We start from the raw sequence: 15,421 nt of genomic DNA on the forward strand, positions 1-15,421 counted from the left end.
AACCTAGAAACCAGCAACAATAAATATAACAGAAAACCATAATTCAAAGAGGAAAACTTAAACCAGCAACAAAAAACACTGGGTTGCAGACCGAGGACTGTGACAGTTCTTTCATATATCATTATCCATTAGCTAAGTTGTACTTATGTGATAAGCTTTAACAAACAGCTTGTTTTGTGTAAAGTATTCAAGCTGATCTTTGTTGTTGTGTTTTGTTTTCTTTTTTGTTTGTTTGTTTTCATTCACATTAACATGGTATTATTTTCTCAAAAAGATAAAGCACTAACTATCAAAGACCAATTTCCATCTCTTGATTCTGACAGCTTACAGCTTGTAGCACCTGAAACACTCCTTGGCATATGATGCCAGGCTATCTGTGACTTTTACACTGAACCAGTAGTGTGGATTTGTTTAAGACTCCTCCCACTAAATCACAGTTTCTTCATCAGACAGTTGGAAATAATCAGCACAACTGAGAACATCTTTCATAGCAAGACATCATGATAATTCTACTCCTAAGTATTTATTTTGAATGTATTCTAATTTCAGGTAATACCATCAACATGTTAATTGCATTTTAAATTGGTATTATACAGTGCTAGTGTTATAAGTGTATTTAAATTGTTATATATTTTGTCTTACTTTTGAATTATGTATGTTCAGCAGGTTCCTCTTTAAGTGACCAAGTACACCAGACTCCAGCTAACATTTACACAAAAGAAGAAGACGTTAAAATCAACTGCTCACACATTATTCAAAGCTATGACCAAATCCTCTGGTACAAGCAGTCAAAGAAACAATTGCAGTTGCTCGGATACATGTACTTAGGCAAAAGCTCTGTGGAGACTGGAATGAATGTAACGATTGATGGGGGTGCAGAGAAAAATGAGAACTGCACATTAACGATTAAGGATCTCAAGCTGAGCAGCAGTGGAGTGTACCTCTGTGCTGCGAGATACCACAGTTGTGCACATCACTAGACCTCTATACAAAAACCTCCCAAACACACTCCTTTAATATCCGTTTTACAGCTCATGGCTCTCACACCTGGAATCTGCCATTATAACCAATGTTGGTCTCACAACGATCAGATATTATAATATGAGGTTTCTTGTGAGCAGCAGTTCTACATTTTAGCTGTTGGTTTACACACGCAATATTATAAAGATTTTGTCACTGTCCAAATATGTATAGACTGAACTATGTCATTGCCAACCTACACTGTAGCAGTTCATTAAAGTGTAAATATTGGACAGAGCTGCCATTATCAACTGAATTAATTGTGAAAAACAGTGAATTTTACTTACGTGAACAGTGATTCATATTACTACTCATTAATACATAACCTTCCTGAACATCAGTTTTCTTCTTCTCACAGGCTGTGAGCTGTTAGACCTGTGCACCTCTAACACTTCCTGTCATAAGGTGGCAGTATATCTTTGATTTTTACACTGAACCAGTAGTGTAAATTTGTGATGATGGTTGACACAGTGATGATTGCACAACTAAGCTGAGTACATAACATGATCAAAACAACTGAGAACATATTTCAGAACAAGGCATCATGATCATTCTTCCCCTAAGCATTCAATTTAACTGCATTCTTGTTTCAGGTAATGCCATCAATGTGTTGGTGCTACTGTATCACACAGTGGGCGGCTGGAAACAAATCAAAAGTTAGTGGGAGCAGGAGGCAGAGAGTGGGCAGGCTGGTGAGCAGGTGAGTCCTTCCTTTGACAGGTTAGAGAGATCATGTGATCAGGTGAGGTGGGCAAGCTTGACTGGAGATTTCCACAGCTAGTAGGTGAGTATGTTTCCAAGGCAGCAAGAATTTCCAAGACAGAGAGGAGCAGGTAATTCGGGGATACAAGGAGAGACAAGGATTACTACAGACCGGCGATTTCAAACAAAATGTACAAAATGCTCACGATAAAGACAACAACTATCGGGCAAACAAGTGATGCAGCCTCCAGCCTTGCTCTACCCAGCACTTGACTGCCAAATATAAGGCATGTGTAGGAAGGATGGACACATGGGGAAACTGCCCTGCACAAGGAGCCAGCCCAGCAACTTCACCTGAGACTAACAGCAAAATGGTTAAAGAAAAAAAACAAAATAGAAAAACATCCTTCAAATGCCTACCATAACAAAAATGAAGTATTGGATTCAAAAGGCAAGCTTCCAGTAACCTTGAATTTTGTTTACTTATTTAGTTGCACAAGAATGAAACTAATAAATATTAATAATTTAATTAAAGTAATTTTTAAATATATAGACTTATACAGATAAGCTACAATAATCTACCATCAAAGGGTTATGAACAAGAAATGTTACGAACTTTCAAAGAAAGAAACTTTATAACAATTATATACTAACTTAGGCAATAAAGAAAATCTTTAACAAATAGATTTAGTATCAACAAAACTTATAGTAATTTCAATCAGAAAACACAACATCACGATCATCTTCTTGTCACTTTTACTAACGATAGGGTTGCTCTTGTTGACTGTTCACTTCTTACAGCTCACAGCCCCATGCAGCCATGAAACTTCCTGTCTTAAGGTGGCAGTATATATTTGCTCAGATTGTTGCGCTGAACCAGTTGTGAATTTGTGGAGGTGGCTGAAACAGTGATGATTTTAATAATAAGCTGAGGATGTTGTAGGACTCCACCTGCTAAGTGATGGTTTGCTTTTAAGAAATCTATTCATAAAAGAAAAAATATCAGCAAACCTGGAAATATCTTTAGTCAAGAATCATGATCCTTTTACTCCTAAGCATCTTTTTTAACTGTATACTGGCTTCAGGTAAGGGTATAATTAAGCTGAATTTTACAATTTATTATTTGGCATATATATATATATATATATATATATATATATATATATATATATATATATATATATATAGTGTTTTATTTTTGTTTGTTGTCTGTTCAGCAGGTTCTCCTGCCAGTGATCAGGTCGACCAGACTCCAGCCAACATTTACACAAAAGGCGGAGATGCTAAAATCCACTGCTCACACCATATTCCAAACTATTACCAAATCCTCTGGTACAAGCAGTCAGAGAAACAACTACAACTGCTTGGATACATGTATAATGATAAGAGTTATCCAGAAGCTGGAGTGAATGTAACAATGGATGGGGGTGCTGAAAAAGATCAGAACTGCACATTAATGATTAGGGATCTCAATGCGAGCAGTAGTGGAGTGTACTTCTGTGCAGCTAGTAACCACAGTGCTGCACATCACTGCACCTCAATACAAAAACCAAAGTTGTCATTGTTTTTAAAAAAAAAAAAATATCTCTATTGGCACTCACAGCACCTTACACCTGGAATCAGCCATTATCATGAATGTGGTCTCACACGATCAGATATAGAAGGTTCGCTATAAGCAGAAATGCAACATTTATGCTGCCACATCCTTTTTTTAAAAGCAAACCCTATATATCTATAAATATCTATATATAATTAAATTATCTGTTTATGTATCTAGTGTTTAATTTCAACATGATCACCATGATGACACATAAGCTCACATATATTGCTCAGCTGGAAGGTCATTTCAGACATTTCAGACGCTCTATAAGTAATACCCCACTTCCACTGGCAGTCATTAATGCAAGTGCTGGAAAAGTCTGGCCTTTCAGATTATGCCCTTTTCTGTGGTCATTCAGTCCTTTGGTGTTGCTAAGCATGCCAATCAATTTCTTCTTTCTAGACATGTAACAAATCATTGATTTGGAAACTTTGGGCATTTCTTTTGTTAAGCCTTTGAGATAAACCTGAAAGTCTGCGCAAAGTCTGGACAAAATTGCAAAAATTGTGTCACTGTCTAATTTGAGATTACGTATCAGAATTTCAGGAGCAGGACCCCGCCTCCAAACACTCTCCTTCGGGTTCTCATCTATATAGGTTCCCCCAGTTCTGCAACCTGTCATTCTCATTTATGTGACCCACCCTCCCTCCCCTTTTCAATTCTTTAACTTCTTCTCTTCTATTTATCTGCCAGGCCTGGGAGCCATCACCAGTCCCCTTTGAGGCCTTCCCCAAACCGCAGCTCAATTCATGTCCAAGCATTCACCTTTACCAACTAAAAGGCTGTCAAACTTAAAATGAGGACGTGGGCCCAGGTAGTGAAATACTTGTGGACATGACTGTAGCATTATCAATCTACACTATAGCAGTTCACTGATTTCAAACCAATGTGATTCCTGTATACATGGGACTGCAACAAATGGACCGACTTGCACGTGATCAACTGAAGGACCTGTTGTGAAAAGCAGTGCAATTTACTTCTGTGCTCCAAGTTACCCCAGTGACTCATATCACTCTTCATCCATACGTAATCTTCCCAACACAGGTCTTAATCTCCTCCCACAGCTCACTGCCCCATGCACCTGTAACATTTCCTGTCATAAGGTGGCAGTATATATTTGACTCTTACACTGAACCAGTAGTGTGATGTTCATGGCTAACACACTGACAATTACACAACTAAGTTGAAGATATAATAAGACTCCACCTGCTGAATGTTGGCCTGCTTGAAAGGGAGTTTCACTAGCTGGGACCACATCTGCAATTAAGATGAGCGATGATGGATGAGGGAACTGTGAATTGGTGCTGCGGTTTGGGGAAGGCCTGGAAGGAGACTGGCAGCGGCTCCCAGGCTGGGCAGATCCCGATGTACGAACGAGAACTGAATTAAAGGAAAAGGAGAAGAGGAGAAGAGAAGAAAAGGGGGGCGAGGGGGGGCATAAAAATGAGAACAGCAGGTATTGGTGAAGGGGGCATATATAGCCTGAGGCCGGAAGGGGCGTGAATGAGGTCTGGTCCCGCATGTCAAGAATGTTTGAAAAGATCTTTACAACTGGAAACATCTTCCACAGCAAAGGCATCATGATTATTCTACTTGTAGCTATACATTTGATGAATTCTGTTCTGGTTTCAGGTAATGGCATGAATATGTTCATTATATTTTTGTGTGATAACTTCAGCTTTATAGTTGCATTTTATAATTTAAATGTTTTATTCTTATTTATATTTTATTTATTCTTATTCTTATATGTTGTGTGGTCCTTTTGGTTGATGTCTGTTCAGCAGGTTCATCTTTAAGTGACCAAGTCGACCAGACTCCAGCAGACATTTACACACAAGGAGAAGAAGTTAAAATCCACTGCTCACACAGTATTCAAAGCTATGACACAATCCTCTGGTACAAGCAGTCAGAGAAACAGCTACAACTGCTTGGATACATGTTGAATAACAAGGGTTATCCAGAAACTGGAGTGAATGTGACGATGGACGGGGATGCAAGAAAGCAGAAGAACTGCACATTAACGATTAAGTATCTCAAACTAAGCAGCAGTGGAGTGTACTTCTGTGCTGCTAGTTACCACAGTGCTGCACATCACTGCACCTCCATACAAAAACCTCCCAAACACCTTTTAAAAGTTTCTGTATGGTAGCTTGCAGCCACTTACACCTGGAATCAAACATTATAACCAACGTTGGTCTCACAGAGATCAGATATTATAACCGAACTTCTAAAGTGTCACATCCTGTTTTAAAAAGAAACCTACAATACCAAAACTGTCCGCAGTATCTCATTTGAACATAGTAAAATGATGACACAAATTCTCACAATTAAGTGACAAATTCTCTGTAAGTTATGAAAAGTTGAAACATTTAGATTTTTGGACTTTTTTTTTGCTTTTTTCTTTTACTTGTCAACTTTATAGGGAATGAGGCTGGTCTTGGTCATGTTTATGCCTATGTACACATTTCACAGCCCCTCGCACCTGTGACACTTCCTCTCAGAAGGAGGCAGTATATCGCTAGTCAGACTTACTCATGTGAATTATTCTAATAATAACCTGAGGATTACTGAGACTCCACCCAATGAATGATAGTTTGCTCCTATTAAAGTTTACTCAGACAGAAAACTGGAAATGATCAAGACAACTGAGAACATCATCACAAAGCATCATGATTGTTCTGCTCCTAAGCATCTATTTGAATTATATTCTAGTTTCAGGTAATGCCATGAATATGTTCAGTATATATATCCAGTATTATACAGTGCTACAATTATAGCTGTATTGCTGCATTTTATATTTTACATAAGATGTTGTGTCTTATTTTTATTTGATGTCTGTTTAACAGGTTCCCCTTTAAGTGACCAGGTCCACCAGACTCCAGCAAATATTTATGCAAAAGAAGCAGAAGAAGCTAAAATGAACTGCTCACACAATATTCAAAGCTATGAGCAAATTCTCTGGCACAAGCACTCAAAGAAAGAGCAACGATTGCTTAATCCAGAACCTGAAGTAAATATAACAATGGATGGGGATGCAGAAAACACAACATCACAATCATCTTCTTGTTGCTTTTACTAACGATAGGGTTGCTCTTGTTGACTGTTCACTTCTTACAGCTCACAGCCCCATGCAGCCATGAAACTTCCTGTCTTAAGGTGGCAGTATATATTTGCTCAGATTGTTGCGCTGAACCAGTTGTGGATTTGTGGAGGTGGCTGAAACAGTGATGATTTTAATAATAAGCTGAGGATGTTGTAGGACTCCACCTGCTAAGTGATGGTTTGCTTTTAAGAAATCTATTCATAAAAGAAAAAATATCAGCAAACCTGGAAATATCTTTAGTCAAGAATCATGATCCTTTTACTCCTAAGCATCTTTTTTAACTGTATACTGGCTTCAGGTAAGGGTATAACAATAATTAAGCTGAATTTTACAATTTATTATTTGGCTTATATATATATATATATATATATATATATATATATATATATATATATATATATATATATATATATATATATATATATATATATATATATATGTGTTATTTTTGTTTGTTGTCTGTTCAGCAGGTTCTCCTGCCAGTGAACAAGTTGACCAGACTCCAGCGGAGGAGATGTTAAAATCCACTGCTCACACCGTATTCGAAACTATTACCAAATCCTCTGGTACAAGAAGTCAGAGAAACAACTACAACTGCTTGGATACATGTATAATGATAAGAGTTATCCAGAAGCTGGAGTGAATGTAACAATTGATGGGGGTGCTGAAAAAGATCAGAACTGCACATTAACGATTAGGGATCTCAATGCGAGCAGTAGTGGAGTGTACTTCTGTGCAGCTAGTAACCACAGTGCTGCACATCACTGCACCTCAATACAGAAAACCAAAGTTGTTGGGGTTTAAAAAAAAAAAAAAAACCTTCTCTATTGCAGTTCACAGCACCTTACACCTGGAATCAGCCATTATCATGAATGTGGTCTCACAAAGATTAAATATAGAAGGTTCGCTATAAGCAGAAATGCAACATTTGCATTGCCACATCATTTTTAAAAAGCAGCCTCTATATATCTATAAATATCTATATATATATTGAAAATATCTGTAGTGTTTAATTTCAAAATGATCACTGTGATGTCCGTTTTCGTGACTCGGCCATGGGAGAATATCCCCTCTCTTTGCCTTGGGAAATTCTTGTGTTGTTTTCGCAGTATGCTGTGGGTCATTATTCATTTGCATTTTCAGCCAAGAGAAAAGCTCAGTACACATTACAGTTTATCCTGCTCCTCTATGAGTAATGCCCCACTTCCACTGCAGTGCGCCAGTGGCAGTCATTAATGCTAATGGTAACTCCGCCATGTTTAATAGATCATGATATGCTTCAGATCAAGAGTTGTCTCCTTCATTGCTCTCTCCTTCTCTTCGCTCTTTCTATCATTCTGGTAAAAATTAATCTTGGTTTCAAATGTCCAAACAACACTTTTTCTGAACTGTACAGTCTCTATTTTCTGGAAAAGTCTGGCCTTTCAGATTATCCCCTTTTCTGTGGTCTTTCGGCCCTTCTGTGTTGTGGTCAGGCCAATCCTTCTCTTCTTTTTAAACATGAAACAGATCATTGATTTGGACACTCTGGACATTTCTTTTGTTAAACCTTTCAAAGTTTGCATGTTGCGTATTTAAAATCCACTTTGCTGGTATACAGAGACAAAACTGCAAAAATTGTGTCACTGTCTAAGAACTCATGAACATGACTGTAGCATTATCAACCTACACTACAGCAGTTCATTGTTTGCAAACCAATATGGTTCCTGTATACATGGCACTGCAACAAATGGACCGACTTGCACGTGATCAACTGAAGGACCTGTTGTGAAAAGCAGTGCAGTTTACTTCTGTGCTCCTAGTTACCACAGTGATTCATATCACTCTTCATCACTGTCCCATGCATCTGTAACATTTCCTGTCATTAGGTGGCAGTATATCTTTGACTCTTACACTGAACCAGTAGTGTGATGTTCATGGCTAACACACTGACAATTACACAACTAAGTTGAGAATATAATAAGACTCCACCTGCTGAATGATGCCTTGCTTGATAGTGAGTGTACTCAGAAAGAATGTTTGAAAAGATCTCCACAACTGGGAATGTCATTCACAGCAAAACCATCATGATTATTCTACTTCTAGCTATACATTTGATGAATTCTGTTCTGGTTTCAGGTAATGGCATGAATATGTTCATTATATTTTTGTGTGATAACTTCAGCTTTATAGTTGCATTTAATAATTTACATGTTTTATTCTTATTTATATTTTATTTATTCTTGTTCTTATATGTTGTGTGGTCCTTTTGGTTGATGTCTGTTCAGCAGGTTCATCTTTAAGTGACCAAGTCGACCAGACTCCTGCAGACATTTACACACAAGGAGAAGAAGTTAAAATCCACTGTTCACACAGTAATCCAAACTTTTACACAATCCTCTGGTACAAGCAGTCAGAGAAACAGCTACAACTGCTTGGATACACAAATTATGATAAGAGTTATCTAGAACCTGGAGTAAATGTAACAATGCATGGGGATGCAAGACAACACAAGAACTGCATATTAACGATTAAGGATCCCCACGTGAGCAGCAGTGGAGTGTACTTCTGTGCTGCTAGTTACCACAGTGCTGCACATCACTGCACCTCCATACAAAAACCTCCCAAACACATTTTAAAAGTTTCTGTATGGCAGCTTGCAGCCACTTACACCTGGAATCAAACATTATAACCAACATTGGTCTCACAAAGATCAGATATTATAACAGAACTTTTAAAGTGTCACATCCCATTATAAAAAGAAACCTACAAAACTATCTGTAGTATCTCATTTGAACATAGTAAAATGATGACACAAATTCTCACACATATCATATGTCACACATATTAATATTTAATGTGATTTGAGCTTTGTCACATGCTGTGTTATCCTGCTGGAAGCAGACATCAAAAGATGGGTTGAGAGTGACCATAAAGGGATGGACATGGCAGCAACAATACTTAGGTAGGATGGGGCATTTAAACGATACTCAGTTGGTATTACACCACCATTGTCCATCTGAATTATTAATACAAGACAGGGTGGATATACATGTTGTTTACACATCTTTTCTGACTACCATCTGAATCCGACTCATCAGACTAGTCAATATTTTCCAATCTTGATAAGCCTGTGTCAATAGTAGCCTCAATTTCCTGTTTTAACAGCAGGCATGCCATCCAGTGTGTTCTTCTGTTGCTGTAGTCATCAGCTTTAAGGTATGAAATGTTGTGAGTTCTGCCTTGGTTATGACAAGCTTATTTAAATTACTGTTGACGTTCTATTAGCCTGAAGCTGTGTGTTCATTTACATCTGTTCTCTAGCATCAAAAAACAAACGTAAATCGTCATAATAATTTCTTGTACATAGCTTTTAAAGTTGTTGTGGTTTCAGATGTTGAAAACATTGAAACATTTATTTATTTACATTGTTTTGCTTTTTTGTTTTCCTTGTTAATTTTTATAAGGAATGAGGCTGGTCTCGGTAATGCTTTTTAAACTTATCAATCATCAGTTTTAATTTCTTATGCATACATTTCACAGCCCCTCGCACCTGTAACACTTCCTCTCAGAAGGAGGCAGTATATCGCTAGTCAGACTTACTCATGTGAATTATTCTAATAATAACCTGAGGAGTACTGAGACTCCACCCAATGAATGATGGTTTCCTCCTATAAACATTTACTCACACAGAAGACTGGAAATGATTAAGACAACTGAGAACATCGTTCATCACAAAGCATCATGATTATTCTGCTCCTAAGCATCTATTTGAACTATAATCTAGTTTCAGGTAATGTCATGAATATGTTCAGTATGTACACAGTATTATAGTGTGCTACAATTAAAGCTGTATTGCTGCATTTTATGTTTTACATAAGATATTATGTTTTATTTTTATTTGATGTCTGTTTAACAGGTTCCTCTTTAAGTCACCAAGTCTCCCAGACTCCAGCTAACATTTATACAGAAGGAGAAGAAGCTAAAATCTACTGCTGGCACAGTATTCCAAGCTATGACCAAATCCTCTGGTACAAGAAGTCAGAGAAACAGCTACAACTGCTTGGATACATGCATTATGATAAGAGTTATCCAGAGCCTGGAGTAAATATAACAATGGATGGGGATGCAAGACAACACAAGAACTGCACATTAACGATTAAGGATCCCCAAGTGAGCAGCAGTGGAGTGTACTTCTGTGCTGCTAGATACCACAGTGCTGCACATCACTGCACCTCAATACAAAAACCTCCCAAACACATTTTAAAAATTTCTGTATGGCAGCTTGCAGCCACTTACACCTGGAATCAGACATTATAACCAATGTTGGTCTCACAAAGATCAGATATTATAACAAAAGGTTCCTTATAAAAAAAACAATGCAACATTTGAGCTGCCACATCGTGTAATAGAGGCCAATCTCCAATGGCAAATATATCTGTAGGGGATTATTATTATTAGCTTTTGACTATGAATAAAAGTGTCACATCCTGTTTGAAAAAGAAACCTATAATATTCAAACGATCTGCACTATTTTACTTTAACGTAATAAAATGATGACACAAATTCTCAAACATATATGTCAGACATATTGATAGTTTAAGGTGATTTGAGCTTTGTCACATGCTGTGTTATCCTGATGGAAGCAGACATCAAAAGATGGGTAGAGTGTGGTCATAAAGGCATGGACATGGCAGCAACAATACTTAGGTAGGATGGGGCATTTAAACAATACTCAGTTGGTATTACTCCACCATTGTCCATCTGAATTATTAATACAAGACAGGGTGGATATACATGTTGTTTACACATCTTTTCTGACCATCATCTGAATCTGACTCATCAGGCTAGTCAACATTTTCCAATCTTGATAAGCCTGTGTAAATAGTAGCCTCAATTTCCTGTTTTAACAGCAGGCATGCCATCCAGTGTGTTCTTCTGTTGCTGTAGTCATCAGCTTTAAGGTATGAAATATTGTGAATTCTGCCTTGGTTATGACAAGCTTATTTAAATTACTGTTGACGTTCTATTAGCCTGAAGCTGTGTGTTCATTTACATCTGTTCTCTAGCATCAAAAAACAAACGTAAATCATCATGATAATTTCTTGTACATAGCTTTTAAAGTTGTTGTGGTTTCAGATGTTGAAAACATTGAAACATTTATTTATTTACATCTTTTTTTGTTTTCCTTGTTAATTTTTATAAGGAATGAGGCTGGTCTCGGTAATGCTTTTTAAACTTATCAATCATCAGTTTTAATTTCTTATGCATACATTTCATAGTCCCTCGCACCTGTAACACTTCCTCTCAGAAGGAGGCAGTATATCGCTAGTCAGACTTACTCATGTGAATTATTCTAATAATAACCTGAGGAGTACTGAGACTCCACCCAATGAATGATGGTTTCCTCCTATAAACATTTACTCACACAGAAGACTGGAAATGATTAAGACAACTGAGAACATCGTTCATCACAAAACATCATGATTATTCTGCTCCTAAGCATCTATTTGAACTATAATCTAGTTTCAGGTAATGTCATGAACATGTTCAGTATGTACACAGTATTATAGTGTGCTACAATTAAAGCTGTATTGCTGCATTTTATGTTTTACATAAGATATTATGTTTTATTTTTATTTGATGTCTGTTTAACAGGTTCCTCTTTAAGTCACCAAGTCTCCCAGACTCCAGCTAACATTTATACAGAAGGAGAAGAAGCGAAAATCTACTGCTGGCACAGTAATCCAAGCTATGACCAAATCCTGTGGTACAAGAAGTCAGAGAAACAGCTACAACTGCTTGGATACATGTATTATGATAAGAGTTATCCAGAACCTGGAGTAAATATAACAATGGATGGGGATGCAAGACAACACAAGAACTGCACATTAACAATTAAGGATCCCCAAGTGAGCAGCAGTGGAGTGTACTTCTGTGCTGCTAGATACCACAGTGCTGCACATCACTGCACCTCAATACAAAAACCTCCCAAACACATTTTAAAAATTTCTGTATGGCAGCTTGCAGCCACTTACACCTGGAATCAAACATTATAACCAACGTTGGTCTCACAGAGATCAGATATTATAACAAAAGGTTCCTTATAAAAAAAAAAAATGCAACATTTGAGCTGCCACATCTTGTAATAGAGGCCAATCTCCAATGGCAAATATATCTGTAGGGGATTATTATTATTAGCTTTTGACTATGAATAAAAGTGTCACATCCTGTTTTAAAAAGAAACCTATAATATTCAAACGATCTGCACTATTTTACTTTAACGTAATAAAATGATGACAAAAATTCTCAAACATATCATATGACAAACATATTGGTAGTTTAAGGTGATTTGAGCTTTGTCACATGCTGTGTTATCCTGCTGGAAGCAGACATCAAAAGATGGGTAGAGTGTGGTCATAAAGGCATGGACATGGCAGCAACAGTACTTAGGTAGGATGGGGCATTTAAACAATACTCAGTTGGTACTGAGCGGCCAAATGTTGAAAGAAAATATCCACCAACCCATTACACCACCATTATCCACCTGAATTGTTAATATGAGGCGGGGTGGATCCATACTTTCACGTTGTTTACACATCTTTCTGATTATCATCTGAATCTGAGACTCATCAGACTAAAAACATTTTCCAATCTTCTTTTGTCCAATTTTGATTAGCCTGTGTAAAGAGTAGCCTCAATGTCCAGTTTTAACAGCAGGCATGCCATCCAGTGTGTTCTTCTGTTGTTGTTGTTGTAAGTTACGAAAAGTTGAAACATTTAGATTTTTGGACTTTTTTTTGCTTTTTTCTTTTACTTGTCAACTTTATAGGGAATGAGGCTGGTCTTGGTCATGTTTATGCCTATGTACACATTTCACAGCCCCTCGCACCTGTGACACTTCCTCTCAGAAGGAGGCAGTATATCGCTAGTCAGACTTACTCATGTGAATTATTCTAATAATAACCTGAGGATTACTGAGACTCCACCCAATGAATGATAGTTTGCTCCTATTAAAGTTTACTCAGACAGAAAACTGGAAATGATCAAGACAACTGAGAACATCGTTCATCACAAAGCATCATGATTTTTCTGCTCCTAAGCATCTATTTGAATTATATTTTAGTTTCAGGTAATGCCATGAATATGTTCAGTATATATCCAGTATTATACAGTGCTTCAATTTTAGCTGTATTGCTGCATTTTATATTTTACATAAGATGTTGTGTCATATTTTTATTTGATGTCTGTTCAACAGGTTCCTCTTTAAGTGATCAAGTCCACCAGAGTCCAGCAAACATTTATACAAAAGGAGAAGATGCTAAAATCTACTGCTGGCACAGTATTCCAAGCTATAACCGAGTCCTCTGGTACAAGCAGTCAAAGAAACAACTACAATATCTTGGATACATGAATATTGACAAAGGTTATCCAGAGACTGGAGTGAATGTAGAGATGGATGGGAATGCAGATCAAGGCAAAAACTGCACATTAACAATTAAGGAAATCAAGCTAAACAGCAGTGGTGTGTATTTCTGTGCTGCTAGATACCACAGTGGTGCACATCACTGCACCTCCATACAAAAACCTATCTCAGCTTTTTAATATCTGGATTACAGCTCACAGCTCCTTACACCTGGTATCCACCATTATAACCAATGTTGGTCTCACAAAAATCAGATATTATAATAGAAAGTTGCAGTAATGAGCAGCAACACAACATGTAGCTGCCACATCCTTTTATCAAAAGTACCTCTAATATTCAAAATATTGGCGGCATCTGATTTCAGCACGCTGAGGACTCAAATATTTACATATATTTAGAGTTGTTCCTCAGTTGTTCTTTAGTGGGCTGTAAATAACGTAGTTAAAGTAGCTTCTATACTGAAAAATGTTCTTTAAACATTTGGATATACATTTTTTCTTTTACCAATCACTAAGAATTTTGAGATTCGTTTAATTACACAGATTAAAATGATGGAGAAGTTACAGTTACAGTGTGAGTAACTACAGTAGGAGGTACTGTTATGGACAAAATGTACAAAACAAAGATTAATAACCTTCAAAGTAAAAAGGAAAACTTTAGGATGATGGCCAGTCTGTGTAACTCAAACCACCTTAAAAGGTTGGGTCTGTTTACTTAATGGGAGGAAGAAATAATGAGCATAATAACATACAGTAAGACGTAAGACAATATCAAGTACATTGATATTTACTTCAGCAAGAAAACACAACATCACGATCATCATCTTCTTCTCATCTTCTTCTTAACTGTTCCCAATCACAACATTTCAGCCCAGTGCACCTGTAACGTTTCCTCTCATTAGGTGGCAGTATACCTTTACTCAAACGTTTACACTGAAACACAAATGTAAATTGGGGGTAGTGACTAAAACTATCACGATTATGATAATCAGATAAGGATGCTGAAACTCCACCTGCTAAATAATGGTTTGTTCATAAGAACGTTTTTGCAGAACTGAAAGCATCAAGGAATCATGATTATTCTACTTCTAAGCATCTATTTTAATAATATTCTAGTTTCAGGTAATGCGCTGAATGTATTAAATACACTTTAGAACAGTATTATCCACAGCTACAGTTATAACTGTATTTAAGCTGCATTTTATAACACATTTTTATTATTTTTCTATTTTGGGTCTTTTCTTTGGTTGATGTCTGTCTAACAGGTTCTTCTTCAAGTGACCAAGTCGACCAGACTCCTGCTGACATTTACACAAAAGGAGAGGATGTTAAAGTCTACTGCTCACACAGCATTCAAAGCTATGATGAAATCCTCTGGTACAAGCAGTCAGAGAAACAGCTACAATATCTTGGATACATGAATATTGACAAAGGTTATCCAGAAACTGGAGTGAATGTGACGATGGAAGGGAATGCAAATAAAGGCAAGAACTGCACTTTAACGATTAAAGATCTCAAAGTGAGCAGCAGTGGAGTGTACTTCTGTGCTGCTAGTTACCACAGTGCTACACATCACTACACCTCAATGCAAA

Source organism: Oreochromis aureus, linkage group 19 (assembly GCF_013358895.1).
Source record: "Oreochromis aureus strain Israel breed Guangdong linkage group 19, ZZ_aureus, whole genome shotgun sequence".
In the NCBI taxonomy this organism is placed as follows: domain Eukaryota; kingdom Metazoa; phylum Chordata; class Actinopteri; order Cichliformes; family Cichlidae; genus Oreochromis; species Oreochromis aureus.